At 44.6% G+C, this 13,415-nt stretch overlaps 1 long non-coding RNA gene across 2 annotated transcripts in view; it reads left to right on the top strand.

Annotated features, from left to right (window-relative positions):
• Positions 1–11,986, top strand: part of LOC146856990 (uncharacterized) — a 48,405-nt gene extending 36,419 nt beyond the window's left edge. The window contains exons 2-3 of one of the 2 annotated variants that reach the window (XR_014979523.1): positions 10,654–10,744; positions 11,143–11,986. This is a non-coding gene — a long non-coding RNA (uncharacterized LOC146856990). The remainder of the gene's footprint in view (positions 1–10,653; positions 10,745–11,142) is intronic. The other variant, XR_014979522.1, reaches the window with a different exon arrangement.
• Positions 11,987–13,415: the final 1,429 nt, after the last annotated feature.

Genomic DNA, 13,415 nt, shown 5'->3' with positions numbered 1-13,415 from the left:
AGATATTTTGTCCCCCCAACAACAATGCGTAAAGTGTGTGGGAATAATGGCGAAAGCCCTAAAGCTTATACAATGGCCTCAGCCATTGTTTCCGCAGTCTATCATAGGCTGGGCAAAAAAAGGCAAAAGTGATGCAGAGTTTCTTCCGCTGACTTGCATACGGAGCACACATTAGAGCTACAGCACTGTGCACCCCAGTTTATGCAGAAGCTGTTTAACAACAGAACCCCGTACCTCCATTTTAAGTAGAGTTGCCGGGTAATGCAACCTGGGATAATATCCCAAAAATATTCATATGTGGGAGAGAGCTTGATGTCTAAAAAAGAGTCAGTGAGGCTACCTGTTTTACACCTTTCAGATCCCTCAACCACAGAAACTCTTTCAGTTGTTCTTTGACCAGGGAGCAAGGGACTTGTTTTGCCATGTCTGGGGTATCCCAAAGCAGAGGCAAGCCTGTCTCATACAATGTGGTCTTAATACATGGCTTGGCTACGTACATTTTTGGGAAATGGTCCACTCAGGTCTGAGGCTGTAAATTGTAATCAACACTGGTAGTGGCATTCCACCTGCCGTGAGCCACCATTCCTCAGAAAGCTTTAACATCCCCTTTCTTAACTGCAGCTACTAGGTCCTTCTCTTGATCCCAAATAATTTTGACCTGGTTGAGTACGCTTTATATTCGTTCCTAGAATAAAATTATTTTTTGCCTATTTCCATTTTTCAGACTTTGTATAGGGTTACCTCCAGAGTTCCTGTGACTGGAATTGAACCAGGTACAGCGGGATTGGACCTTTTGGGTTTTGCGGACATCTTTTCTAATTATTTCTTTAATGGGTAGCTAAAAAGAACTTTCATGCGATATAGCAATAGAAATATGAACTATACTACATTAGAATATTGTGGTCAGATGACATTTTTGGACAAATATTTAGGTGGAAAACTGTCATAAAAACATAATTAAATTAATCGGGCTACTAACTTAAGAATTTTTGGACCTCTCTAGCTTAGAAATTCAAGTAACATTTAGTAATACTCTTCACTGTAATGGTTAGTGCATGTTGTTATAATCATCATATCATTTCTCTTCTAGGTATCCACCTTTCAAATTCTGAACCTCACTTTGTTTAAGTGTATATTTCAAATGTAAATGCACATTTATTAATGTTGTTATTCATTGTAATGTGATGATGCAACTTGCTTAAATATATTTTCATGTTTTTTCCGTGTGGTTTTGAATTACGTTTCCAGGGACTGATTTAAATAATGAACAAGATTTCAAAAAGGACTTTACTACTAATTTTATATTTTGATATTGTTCAACAATTGTCAGACAGAACATATAAACTATAACAGAGTGTTATGAGATAGAAAAGAACTTCATACAAGCCTTGAAGCAGGCTTAGTTTGGTGCTGCCACGTTTAGTTTAGTTAGCCAGGAAAAAGGAGGGGCTCGGAGTAATGATTTAAAGAAACTTCATGATACCATCATAGTTTTACAATTTGTTCTATTATTCTGCCTCTTGACGAGTATATTTGGTGCTACATTGTTTATTTTTATAATAGTGTCATGTCCTTTAGGATAGTCTCATCATGTACATACCAATTACATACATTTTGTCCCTTCCATATGACATAACGGTTCTACATAGGTTACCTTTTACCTAGTAGCTTCCTTCTGACTTTTCAATAACAGCATCCTATTTTAATCCCTGTACCTGACATACATAAACATGTCCTCAGGCACAGCAGATTTATTCTGTATAAGGGTCACCACTTTTTTCCATCCATGGCCAACAGCCAGCTGTGCATGAGTGTTTTGTTTAGAAAAGGATTAACGTAGCCACAGCCTGTTCTCACCTGATACACTCCCAGAGTGACGCTTTGTCTCTGGGACTCTGAGTCCCAGCAGCCTTTGCCAGCCGCCAATGCGCTTAAAAGTGCGACAGGAGTCCCGAGGTGCGGGACGCGCAAGGGGACGTGCCCAGGCCGCACCTGGGCAAAGCCTGGGCCAAGGGAGGCTTATCTCAGAGGCAGTGTGTAAAGCATTTGTGAGCACATACAGTAATACAGTGACAACACTACAGATGGACACCACACAGGTTGTATTATAAAAATAAGTATTTTTATATAGACTTATCACAAAAGTCCACAATATTGTACTCAAAAATAGACTGTAAAATGGTAGGAAATAGCTCAGTTCTCTTAAGATTGTAAATGCGACACTTCACTCTCAAAGTGCCTTGGATGCGTAATGCAAAGCAAACAAAAGGGTCACAGGGAAGGTGATGCGTCGGTTCCTTACACTCAGAGGAGTGGATGCGTCTGTTCCTTACTGCTGTGCAGGGGAGTAGATGCTCGCTTCCTCACTGTGTGGGGAGGTGATGCAGGTGATGCAGCGGCAGCAGTGGCACGCTTCCTTGGTGATGCGACGGCAACTGCTGCGGCAGCAACACGCTTCTTGTCGTTGAGTTGCGCTTCCAGCTCCCAGCGACACGCAGTCTCTCAGCAGGCCCAGCACAACAGCAGGCACTTCAATTCCCAGCAAGGGAATTCATGGGGAAGGTGGTTGGTGAAGTCTTGTATCCGTGAGACTTCAGGCAGGAGGCAACTCAAGTTCAAGCCCTTGGAGATTCTTCTTCAAGTTGATGAAAAGCACAATCAGTCCTCTTCTCCTTTCTTTGACAACGAAGCAATCACTGCAGGCCAACCCCAAAACACACAGCACAGGGGTAGTCTCCTCGTTCAGCTTCCTGGTTCTTCTCCTCAGCAAAGGTTAAGGGAGTGGCTGTCTTGATTAAAAAACAGTCCAGGCTACCCTGAGAGAGTATATAGGAGGCAACTCTGGGTAGTGGCTGATTGCAAAAATCCAGATTTATAACATCTGGTATGCAGTAGTGACCTTTTGTGGCCCGAACATGCTGAACCTCTTCAGGCTTTATATCGCCAATTTTTGACGCTCTCAATGCCAATAGTGTTAGGGGGAACTTCAATGTAATAATCGATCCTATGGCTACTGATAAAGGATATAGGATTATGTGATATGTGATATGTGGAGGCAGAGGGCGGACAGTAACAAGAGCATCACTTTCCATAACAAAAATATGGACATTTCTCTGAAATTGACTTCTCCCTTTTAGACACTAGAATAGACAATAGAGTGAAGACGGTAAATCACCTCCCTGCACACTTGTCCGATAACTCAGCAGTTAGGCTAGACTTGAAGCTGGACAAGAGGTGTGAGCCTCAGAGATGGACCTTGGATAGGCCATTATTGCTTCACCCAAGGATAAACAGCCAGTTGGTACAGAATACTAAGACCTACTTTGAAATGAACAAGGGTTCGGCCCCTCTGCACGTAATTTGGTACTCCTTCAAGCATTTATTAGAGGGAAGATTATAAGTTTAGTGGCTAGGAAGCGCAGAGAGCCCAAACATAAAATTGCTGATCTGGAGGAGAAAACTGCTGAAGCACAGAAGGCATGGAATATCCAGGTTGTAACGCAAGATCCAGTTACACTTAACATCAAGATTAGGGAGGCAAGAGTAGAGCTCGCCGGCTATTTGGACAGCATTTGGTGCAGAAAATGGGTGGCCAGCAAGCCAGCCCACTATGAGTATGGTGAAGGGTATGTTAAACTGCTAGCTTGGAAAATGAAGGTGGATAACTCAAGGAATGTCATCAGGGGGTTTAAGGATGGAGACAAAGGGAAATGGTGCAATGAAGAAACTGATATAGGACAGGCTTCCGTAAATTTTTATCAGAGTTTATACACTGAGGAGTTAGAGGTGTGGAGTGAACAACTAGAAAATTGGCTTATGGAGATGCCGATCGTAAGCTTGAACCAACCGCAAAAAGAGCTATAAATCAGGCAACCACACAAGAAGAGTTGGGGGTGGCAATCCCAGACCTGAAAAAAGGAAGGCCACAGGCACCAATGGTCTCCCTAATGAGCTGCACATTCAGTGCTTAATTTGAGCTGGAGTTTTCCGGTGCTCAGCACCGGCACTTATTTCACAGGGCCGGGGCTACAATTTCTGACCCTGCAGATGGTGGTTTTAATATAAATTGGTCAATTATAAAATAAAAAAAATAACATTCCTTGCATGGTGGCAGGCTGGTATGTATTCATAGGCAGGCCGGCATATGCCTCTCCAGGCAGGCATGATCGTGTATCCCTACGTTAGTGACGATGTCCTCACGCCTGGCAGTCACGTATCATCTTCAAACAATAGCTTTCTTTTTATTCCCCGAGTCTGCTGCACCACGCCACTGCCTGAGCCTAAGCCTCCCATTGGATAATTGCAGCTGGGGGCTGACTCATGACGGAGTTGAGGCAAGGAATCTGCGAGAGCGCATTTGGAACTTGAGAGTGAGGGCTCATCGTGAGGAAGAATAAATAAAAGTAAGTGTGGACTTTCCTCTTGCTGCGCACTGCAGGCAGAGTAGCATAACCTGGGGCCCGGAAGAGGCGCGCGCCTCGCGTTTCTTTTCATTCCAGATTGAAAGCAGCGCTGTTTAACGGATTAGGAAGTGAATTGAAACGCACCGGGCTTAAAACGTGATTCAAAAGCTCACTCACTGACATAGAAAGAACATTTTTTGGGACCCAAAGGGACTAATGGGCTAGAACTACAGGTCGAAGTATGATGACTGCGGGCCATTAAAAGAAACACTAATTTATTGAAACATCCAGGCTCGACCCGTGGCGATGCAAATCCAGGCAGGATCGCGCTGCTCCTGTACTGGGGTGTGACTCTGGATCTGTGGCACTTCACACAGACTTGGGCTGGGCACAGGGGCTACCGATGCTTTAGATTACATGAATGGACAGGCCACTACCACCCATAGGGACTACAAAGACAAGAGCGTAGCAAGCTGTAGTGCCAGAAGGGGTTAGAGCAGAGCTTCCTGATGCCAGCCCCTAAAGGACTGTAAAACTGGCTGCAGCCCTGCATTGCTGCTAAATCTTCACCGTGCTCGATGCGGCCCACCACAACTTTTTTGCACCACAGAGTCACCTGTAGTATCGGTGCTGCTGCCTCCCAGCATGCTAATTGCTGAGCGTGCGAGAGTCCTAGGAGCCACAGCCATACTCACTGGCATTGGCAGCATTAGGGCTGGGGGCAATGCTTGTGCTGTAGCACAGTAGCAGGCAGGGTCACAGCAAGCTGAGCAGTGGATACCGATGTCCTTGTCAACCCTGGACCTACAAATTAGAGGCAGCACTAGCAGTGACATGAGTTGCTGTGCTTGGCAGCCACCTGTTCCGCAATAAACCCAGTCCTACCGCACACATACGCGAAAAAAGTATTTTCATTTGATGCACATTTTGTTCTTGCACTGGGTATAGGTAGGAAAGTCAAATCCATGTCATCTTCCTGCTCTTTAGGAATGACAACAAGAAAACGTGGAGTTAACAATAGCAGGGGAATGTACAGGCTGGAGACAGGGGTGCCAGCAGCAGTGTTGTAGATGAGAGAGAGCAAGTGTAAAGAGGAGAAAGAAACAAAAAGTAGAAGAAAAGGAGGAGAGCAAATCAGAGACAAAGAGAAAGCAGACATGCTGTGAAGAAGAGAGCAATAAGAAGAGAAAAGATAGAATGAAAGGATGTAGAGGACAGGACAGAAGAAAAGATCGAGGGTAGAGAGAGCAGAACATGGATAACAGTGAAGTGGGCTGTGGCCTCCTTGGCAAAATTTTCGGCACCGTTACCTCTTTATTTACAAATTAAGCAATGTGCACATTGCCCTGGTGGAGGAGATAATCCTGATACTAGTTACGCTGTTGGAAGACATCTTCTTAAGAGGAAACTAGAAGGGGAGGTTTAATTACTCAGAAGGAGTTCAATGATTTAAGACCAATGTTCCAATCTTGGGATTCACCAGTGCCCGCAACGGTTATGAAACCTGATGCTGGAAAGATTTTGCTCAGGATGAGGTGTATTTAAGTACAGGGTAAACAGCTTCTACGACCCCTCTCCTAGGAAACTCCAATCAGCTACACGATGAGGACAAAAAATATATATATATATTTTTGGTTGTTTGTTTTTTATTGGGTGAATAGTGTCTTATGATTTATGCAATAATATGTGCTAATTAGTTTGTTAATTATGTTTCACCTTTTAATGGTTACTTTTATATGTAAAGGTTTAACACATTTCTAATTATGTATTACATTTGTATTTTATTGAGAATTGGGTGGATAGAGTTTTTAAAAATAATTATATATTAACTAATGTTAGTTGGGAACTTTGTAAAATCAAATGTATAAAAACTGAACTAAATTGATTAATCTATTAATCAGGTTAATTTTTAAATTGGGAAGTAATGAATTTGAAAGATTCTTAAAAAATATTATTTTATTTAATTTTAAAAACAAATGTAATTATTTTTAATTGACTTTGTGGTAGTCTGTGGTTTTGATTGTGTTTTTGTTTCAATTTATTTTGTAATTAACTTAATATTCACACGTGTTACGTTTTAAAAGGATTGTTTTGTAAATAATTATCTCAGAATGAAGAAATGTTTTATGTGTTTGTGTTTTATGGATGGGTGATGGGTATAATGTTTCATATAAGATATTTTATTCTTCAGTTAAATGTTTTTTTTTTTTTTTTTTTTTTTTTTAAAGATTTTATTGTGCATAAAAGGGTTACAAACACGGGCCTACAACCACCAGGGCCGGCCGCTAGTAGTCAAAGTGTTCCAGCATATCAGAAAACAATGGCTAGCCCACAGGGGCTCCGCACTATCACAGTAAATCAGACTGCACATAAAGGAAATCAGAATACACACTTTTAGTATAAATAACAACAAAAAAGAAAAATACAACAAACAAGGCGAAACGACTTATGAAGGGTGGCGAACACCAGCCGGGGGAGTCAACACCCAACCACCCGAGGGCGGTCAAGAAAAGAAGACCTGAGAGGGGGGGGGGGCAACGAGAGAACCAAATCTGTACTCCGAAGTACGAGATGCACAAGGAACCCTCAAGGATCAGGGGGACGAGGCGACCCCGGACGTATCTACCAAAGGGGGAGCACAGATAGACCCACGATACGCGTTCCACTGCCCCCAGATTTTACCCCAAGCCCCCGGTTTACCACGGGCCACATACACCGTTTTTTCCCTGAACATGCACCAGTCCATGTTTTCCTTCCAGACGGACACGGTGGGAGGCCGCTGGGAACCCCAAAGCTGCGCAATATCTCTCTTTGCAATCATGTTCCCCAAGGCCGCCCATCGAGCCTGAGCCGCATTGCAGTCATTGGGCTCCCATACATTCAGCACACAATGACGCACCTCAGGCAGCAGAGCGACCCCGGTGACTCGTCTCATAATATCATGCACCCGGCGCCAGTATTCCGCCACCTCGCGGCATTCCCATAGGATATGGAGAAAAGTAGCACTGAGCCCGCAGCCACGCTTACAGAGTCCGTCGTCTGAGAACCCCATCGAGACCAGGCGGGGGCCCGTCACATATACACGATGGAGAATCTTAAGCTGGACCAGGCGGAGACGGGCCGGGATGGCCACCTCCTTAGGGGATGACAGTGCAGTCTGCCAGTCCTCATCGTCCAGCTCCACCCCATCTCCCGTCCATGCCTCCCGAAGACGCACCAAGAGGTCAGCCCGATTGTTTATCAGTTTTTTGTAAATCAGGGAAATAGTACTGTCGGGGACGTGACCGTCGAGTATGCGGTCCTCGAGAGGCGAAGAAGAAGGGACCGTGGTCCCCTCCCCAAAGACCGAAAGCAGGGCGTGCCGAACCTGTGCATAACGGAAGAACTCTCTGTCACTAAGCTCATACTCGCGCTGAAGCGCCGCGAAGGATTTAACCGCACCTTTAACCCACAGGCCCCCCACTCTGCTGATGCCGATTGTATCCCAGCGCTCGAAGCCTTTCGTTGTCCAGAGGTTTCCCAAGCGGTCTGAGTCGAATAGAGGAGTGGCGCACGTTAAACGCTCACTCTAGCCCATCGCCACGTTAGCCACCTTCCATACACGGACCGCAATCCTGGTAGGGCCCGTAAGGGCCCTACCAGCAGACCGCGAGTAAAGCGCTCTGTTATAGTTACCGCCGGGGAGCAGGAATTTATCCATCTCATATGCCGGGTTCGAACCAGGAGCGTACGTAGCATGGTTAATGGCAGACAGCTGGGAGGCCCAATAGTACTGTCTAATATCAGGAAGCGCGATGCCCCCGTCATACCAGGAAAGAGTCAGCTTGGCCAACGCGATACGCGATCGCCCGTCCCAAACCAGTCTCCTCTGCAAACTCTCCACCTCCCTAAAGTAGGCCGCAGGAATGACATCGAAGAAGTTCTGGAGTGCATAAAGGAATCTGGGAAGGGACATCATTTTAAACAGCGCCGCGCGACCAAGCGGAGACAAGGGCAGCTTACACCACCGAGCCGTATCTGCCCTCAAACGCCGAAGTGGAGACAGGAGATTCTGCTCATAGCGGACCGCCGGATCCAACGAAACGTACACCCCCAGGTATTTAAAGCCGGACTGAGATATTTGGAGCGGAAGCCGAGGCGGCAAGAGAGGAGAACCACCAGAGATAGGATACACACAAGATTTGGACCAGTTGATTATCAGACCCGAGTTGTTCCCGAAGGAAGTAAGGACATCAAAGAGAACATTGAGCGACTTCCGCGGTGAGGTGAGATGCAAGAGAATATCATCCGCATACAACGAAACCCGATCCTCGAAGCCCGGGGCCCACCGGAGCCCTCTAATCGAGGGCTCCCAACGGAGCCAGGCAGCGAGCGGCTCCAGGGCGAGAGCAAAGAGCAGCGGGGACAACGGGCACCCCTGCCTAGTTCCCCTCCCGAGAGCGAAAGGCCGAGAAACCCGCCCATTGACAACCACCTGAGCCATTGGTCCAGCATAAAGGAGCTTCACCCAGCCAAGGAACCCCTCCCCAAACCCAAACTTCGCCAAGACGGCCCAAAGAAATGGCCATTCAATGGTATCAAAGGCCATCGTGGCGTCTAGGGAAACCAATATGGCCGGTTCAGCCAAGTACTCAGCCCTAGCAAGGACACCGTGCAGACGCCGTAAGTTAAGAGCGGTATTACGATGTGGGATGAAGCCACATTGATCCGGATGTATCAAATCACATATAACGCTCAGCAAGCGATTAGCGAGGACCTTAGCAAGGATTTTGGGTTCGGCATTCAGCAGGGAAATAGGCCTATAGGAGGCACAGCGGTCACGTGGCTTACCCTCCTTGGGAATCACTACTATAGTAGCCAGACGCTGGTCGTCAGGAAGGGAACCCCTCTCGAGCGATTCCTGAAACATATGACGGAGGAAAGGCGCGATTTTATCCGGGCGCAACTTATATAGTTCAATCGGCAGGCCGTTGGGGCCCATAGCCTTGCCCGAGCGGAGGGAGCGAATCGCAGTAGCAATCTCTTCGACAGACAAAGGGGCATCCATCAGCTCGCGGTCATCGACGGATAAGCCGGGCAGGGCAATATCCCGAAGCAGAAGACGAGAGTCGTCCTCATCTCTCTCGGACACCGGGGAGTACACTGCACGGAGGTGGTCAGCAAAACACTCAACAATCTCACCAGGCTCAGTCACACACACTCCATCCGACACCCGAAGCTCCGGGACCACACGATTCACTCTCTCCTTCTTATCCAACCAGGCAATCAGCCTACCCGCCTTGTCTCCGGCGTCATACAACCTGCCCTGCTGCTCCCTATAGTTAAATATTTTTAATAATGTATATAATCTAAACATTTATTAAAGAAAGATTACTTTACACAATTCTATTATTTTTGTATTATTTTAGGAGTAAATTACATTATTATGGTCTAATGAATGTGACTTCCCACATCAATCCTTTCCCCCAGTGTTTGTTAGATTGGCATTAGAATAGTAAATCTGACTCGCCAATGAATGGAATTTCTCCAATGCATGTTATACTGAAGTTAGAATAGTTAATCTGATTATCCCAATAATGTATGCACTTTCTCTGTTTGTTGGACTAAAATGTGAATAGTAAATCTGACCCTTTCAAAGTAGGAATATTTATATTTACCTATGCAATGTAGTTATTTTGGTCTATGATATTTTTTGGTTGATGGTCTTGTACTTTATTTTTCAAGTGTGTAATATCAACATTTTGGCCCTCAGCAGTTTTTCCAGAATTTTTTTACATTGATCTATCTTTGAGTACAATCATCAGTCATAAAGCAGGTAGGGCACATGTTAATGGTTAGATGTGGTTTGACCTTGTTTCCATTTCCATTTTCTCCTGTTGTCACAAACTCCTTGCCACAAGTATTAAAACAAGTATTAAAAGTCCATCTCATCAGCATGTTTGTACCAATAATTTTCAAATGCTTCTACAACAAAATATGTTGTATTATTGTAATGCCTTTTTTGTTGTTGTTTTGTGTGCTTTAACCCCTTCAGTGCCACGCCCTTTCCCCGCCCTGTGCCGGCAGTTACATTAGCGGGCGGGGTTCATGACGAGCTGGACTCGTCATGGGCACAGCGCAACCGCGGCCCATGACGAGTCCAGCTCGTCATGGGCACAGAAGGGGTTAATACTCACGCCAGTAAGGAGCTTCACTATGTGCCTCATTTGTTTATGCTGACTCTGATGACTCAATTGTTGTTTCTCTTTAGCAGCAGGTGTACCTCTGGAGCATGCTCAAATGACCAGTTGACCCTGATGACTCATCTGCTTGTTCTGACTCTGATGACAGTGATGGAGCAGGTAGAACAACATTTTGTATACCTCCTCTATTTTGCATGAAAAGACTAGCTATATAACCTACTGATTATAATTTTACTAACGGATTGCTGTGTGAAACTAAATCGAACAATTACATACACCAATTACACGTGGGAAATTGCTATTTGCATGGCAAAATAACTCTAATAACTAAAATATGCACGCATATTAATAGTAGTACATGTGTTCATAGATATCGCATGATTTATGTTGCTTATGTGATGTTTGCGTTCCTGTTTGGATCCTAATGGTGAGTATTATCGCTTTAAATGTCGCTATATGCTAGGAAAATACTAATATATAAAGGGATTAGTGAGGGTTTAACATTAGAATCATCATTTCTTTGTATTAATGATCCTTTTGTGTTTGTTTCGCTTAAGTTGACATTTGGGCCTACCCTAAAATGGCGTTTGAAATAGAGTTCAGAAGTGGCCACCATCTCGTGAGCGCGATGCCTACTGCGCAGACACGGATGGCTCTGTGAACTTCCTGACAACCCCTGTGCACCATGTCCCCAGTCAAGGATAGGATCTTGGTGGACTGCCAAACTTCAGTCAGTAAAAACTGGTCTAAATGAACAATTGGGACATGCAAGCAAACCTTAAACATTGTTGCATGAGGGCAACTACAGCTACGGAAATGAACCTGCAAAATCCATGGGAATCTCATAGAATAAAAATCGGACGTTTTCCAATCAGCCAATCACAGACTTATGTGGCCTAAAAAAATGTTTCATGTTATCCCAAAATTTATTATAAAAAGAGCAGTAGAATAGGAGGGGCATTCTTCTTCTTCTCCCATTTCCCATTTTCCTGACATCTATGTATGCATTCGGCGGTTTTCGATTACTGCAAACCCTCTTTGACCCCACAGGCGATGACAGATGCTGGCACGATTTCTGGTCCCTTGGAGATCTTTGGGACTATACCGTGCTGAGCAAAGAACTTTGGACTTTGAGCTTTGGCCTGCTTTATTTGGACAATTTACGGCTATAATTCGGTTATGCAGAGCCAAATGAATTAGAAAAAATCCAGATAGCAAGAATAGGTCAATATAAATGTCCTGCGATCTGTACTACTTGACAACATTTTCTAAACTTCTAAACTTTGATTAATCATAAATGTCGAAATAATTTGCAAACAATATGAGATCAACAATGATTTGATTAACATAAATTATGAGTTTGTGGTTTTTCGATAAAGAGAATAAAGAATTCTGAATCTTAAAATGTGTTTTAGCTGGTTCTAGATCACCATCAACTAATCCAACTAATTGGTCCGTCGACCAAGTGGGTGGAGTGCCTTGATGTTTGGGATTAGGAATCTATAGGTGGTGAATGCTAATGTATATTCTGTAAAATAACTTTTCTTTCCTATAGGTAATAAGGTACCCCCCACATGTCCAGCACAAATTCATCATCCCTCCTGTGTTCAGACTCGTGAGTAAGAGACGTGTGAGTGTTGGTGTTATGGGCCCCACCAATGACTACGTGTGTGCATGAGCTAGTATGACGTTGGGTCTGCGACGCAGGGAGGATAGCTGTATATATATATATATATATATATATTTGTCCCTTTCCTATTTCCTCTGGCCTCGCGCTGGATCAACATCATTGTTTTCCTTTAGCAACAGATGCAAGTTCTGGAACATGCTTTAGGGCACCCCATTTTGAGATGACATCTCTATATAAAGAGGTTGTGTCCTTACAGCAGTGCTTGCTATCCATGTTTGGTTTTGAAAGGAGCTGCCACATCGAAGAGCCAAACACCCAAGAGGTTTTCGCAATTTTAGAGTGCTGTTCCGGTCTTCCTACAGATCAAAGCTGCATGTGTTTTCTGACACCACATTCTCTAACTGCATTCTTTTAATCCCTGTTCACCTTCTTCAGACGTTCGGATGAGGTACCACATTCTGAAACTCTCCCGACTAATTGGGAAAAAGCAGCACTTTAGTAATGTGGCAAATTGGGTCTGCCTTAGTGGTTGGTGAAAGGAGCTTAACCAACAATTGGTACTATCACCTAGTTTCCCCTCAGTAGAGATTTGTCTTTGGTTATATAGGCTTGTTTTGGGAAATCGCAATGAACCTTGAAAAGAACTGTTTCAGATTTTGATTCAGGAATATCATGAACTTTGTGTTTTTTTAACACAAGGAACTGTAATTGTGGACTTTTCTCTCTAAGTGGAAACAACCAGCATTTTCTTGTGTAAACTTTAAAAACAATTCTTTGTGAAGTAAAATTAAGATTCCAAAGACGAAGTGCTAGCACCGGGGGCGATGGACTGGGTCCGCTCCACAGAAAGACAAGAATGCACTGGCTCTGACCCATGCAAAGTTGAAGATGCGCCGGTTCTGATGAGGATGCGAGGGGTCTGAATGTAGAGCACCTTAGGCCTCACTTCCAAAGGACCAGGACTGGTGTGGAGCCCCTTGGCTGGGCAGACGCACATCTTGCAGAGTCAAGGTGCAGATGCAGGTGGATCAAGTCTTTGGTATCCATGAGACTTGGGAACAGGAGGCAATCCAGCAATTCCTTGGAGTCACTCTAGTTCAAGTGATGCAGGTCCAGTTCTTCTCCCCAGGCAAGAGAACAGCAGGCAGCAGGGCAGCTCAGCAAGGTAGGAGCACAACAAGGCAAAGTTCAGCAAAGCAG

The sequence above is a fragment of the Triturus cristatus genome, chromosome 3_2, assembly GCF_964204655.1.
Source record: "Triturus cristatus chromosome 3_2, aTriCri1.1, whole genome shotgun sequence".
NCBI classification, from domain to species: Eukaryota; Metazoa; Chordata; class Amphibia; order Caudata; family Salamandridae; genus Triturus; species Triturus cristatus.
Note: the sequence above shows the minus strand (reverse complement) of the source record. Positions and strands in the feature narration are given on the sequence as shown.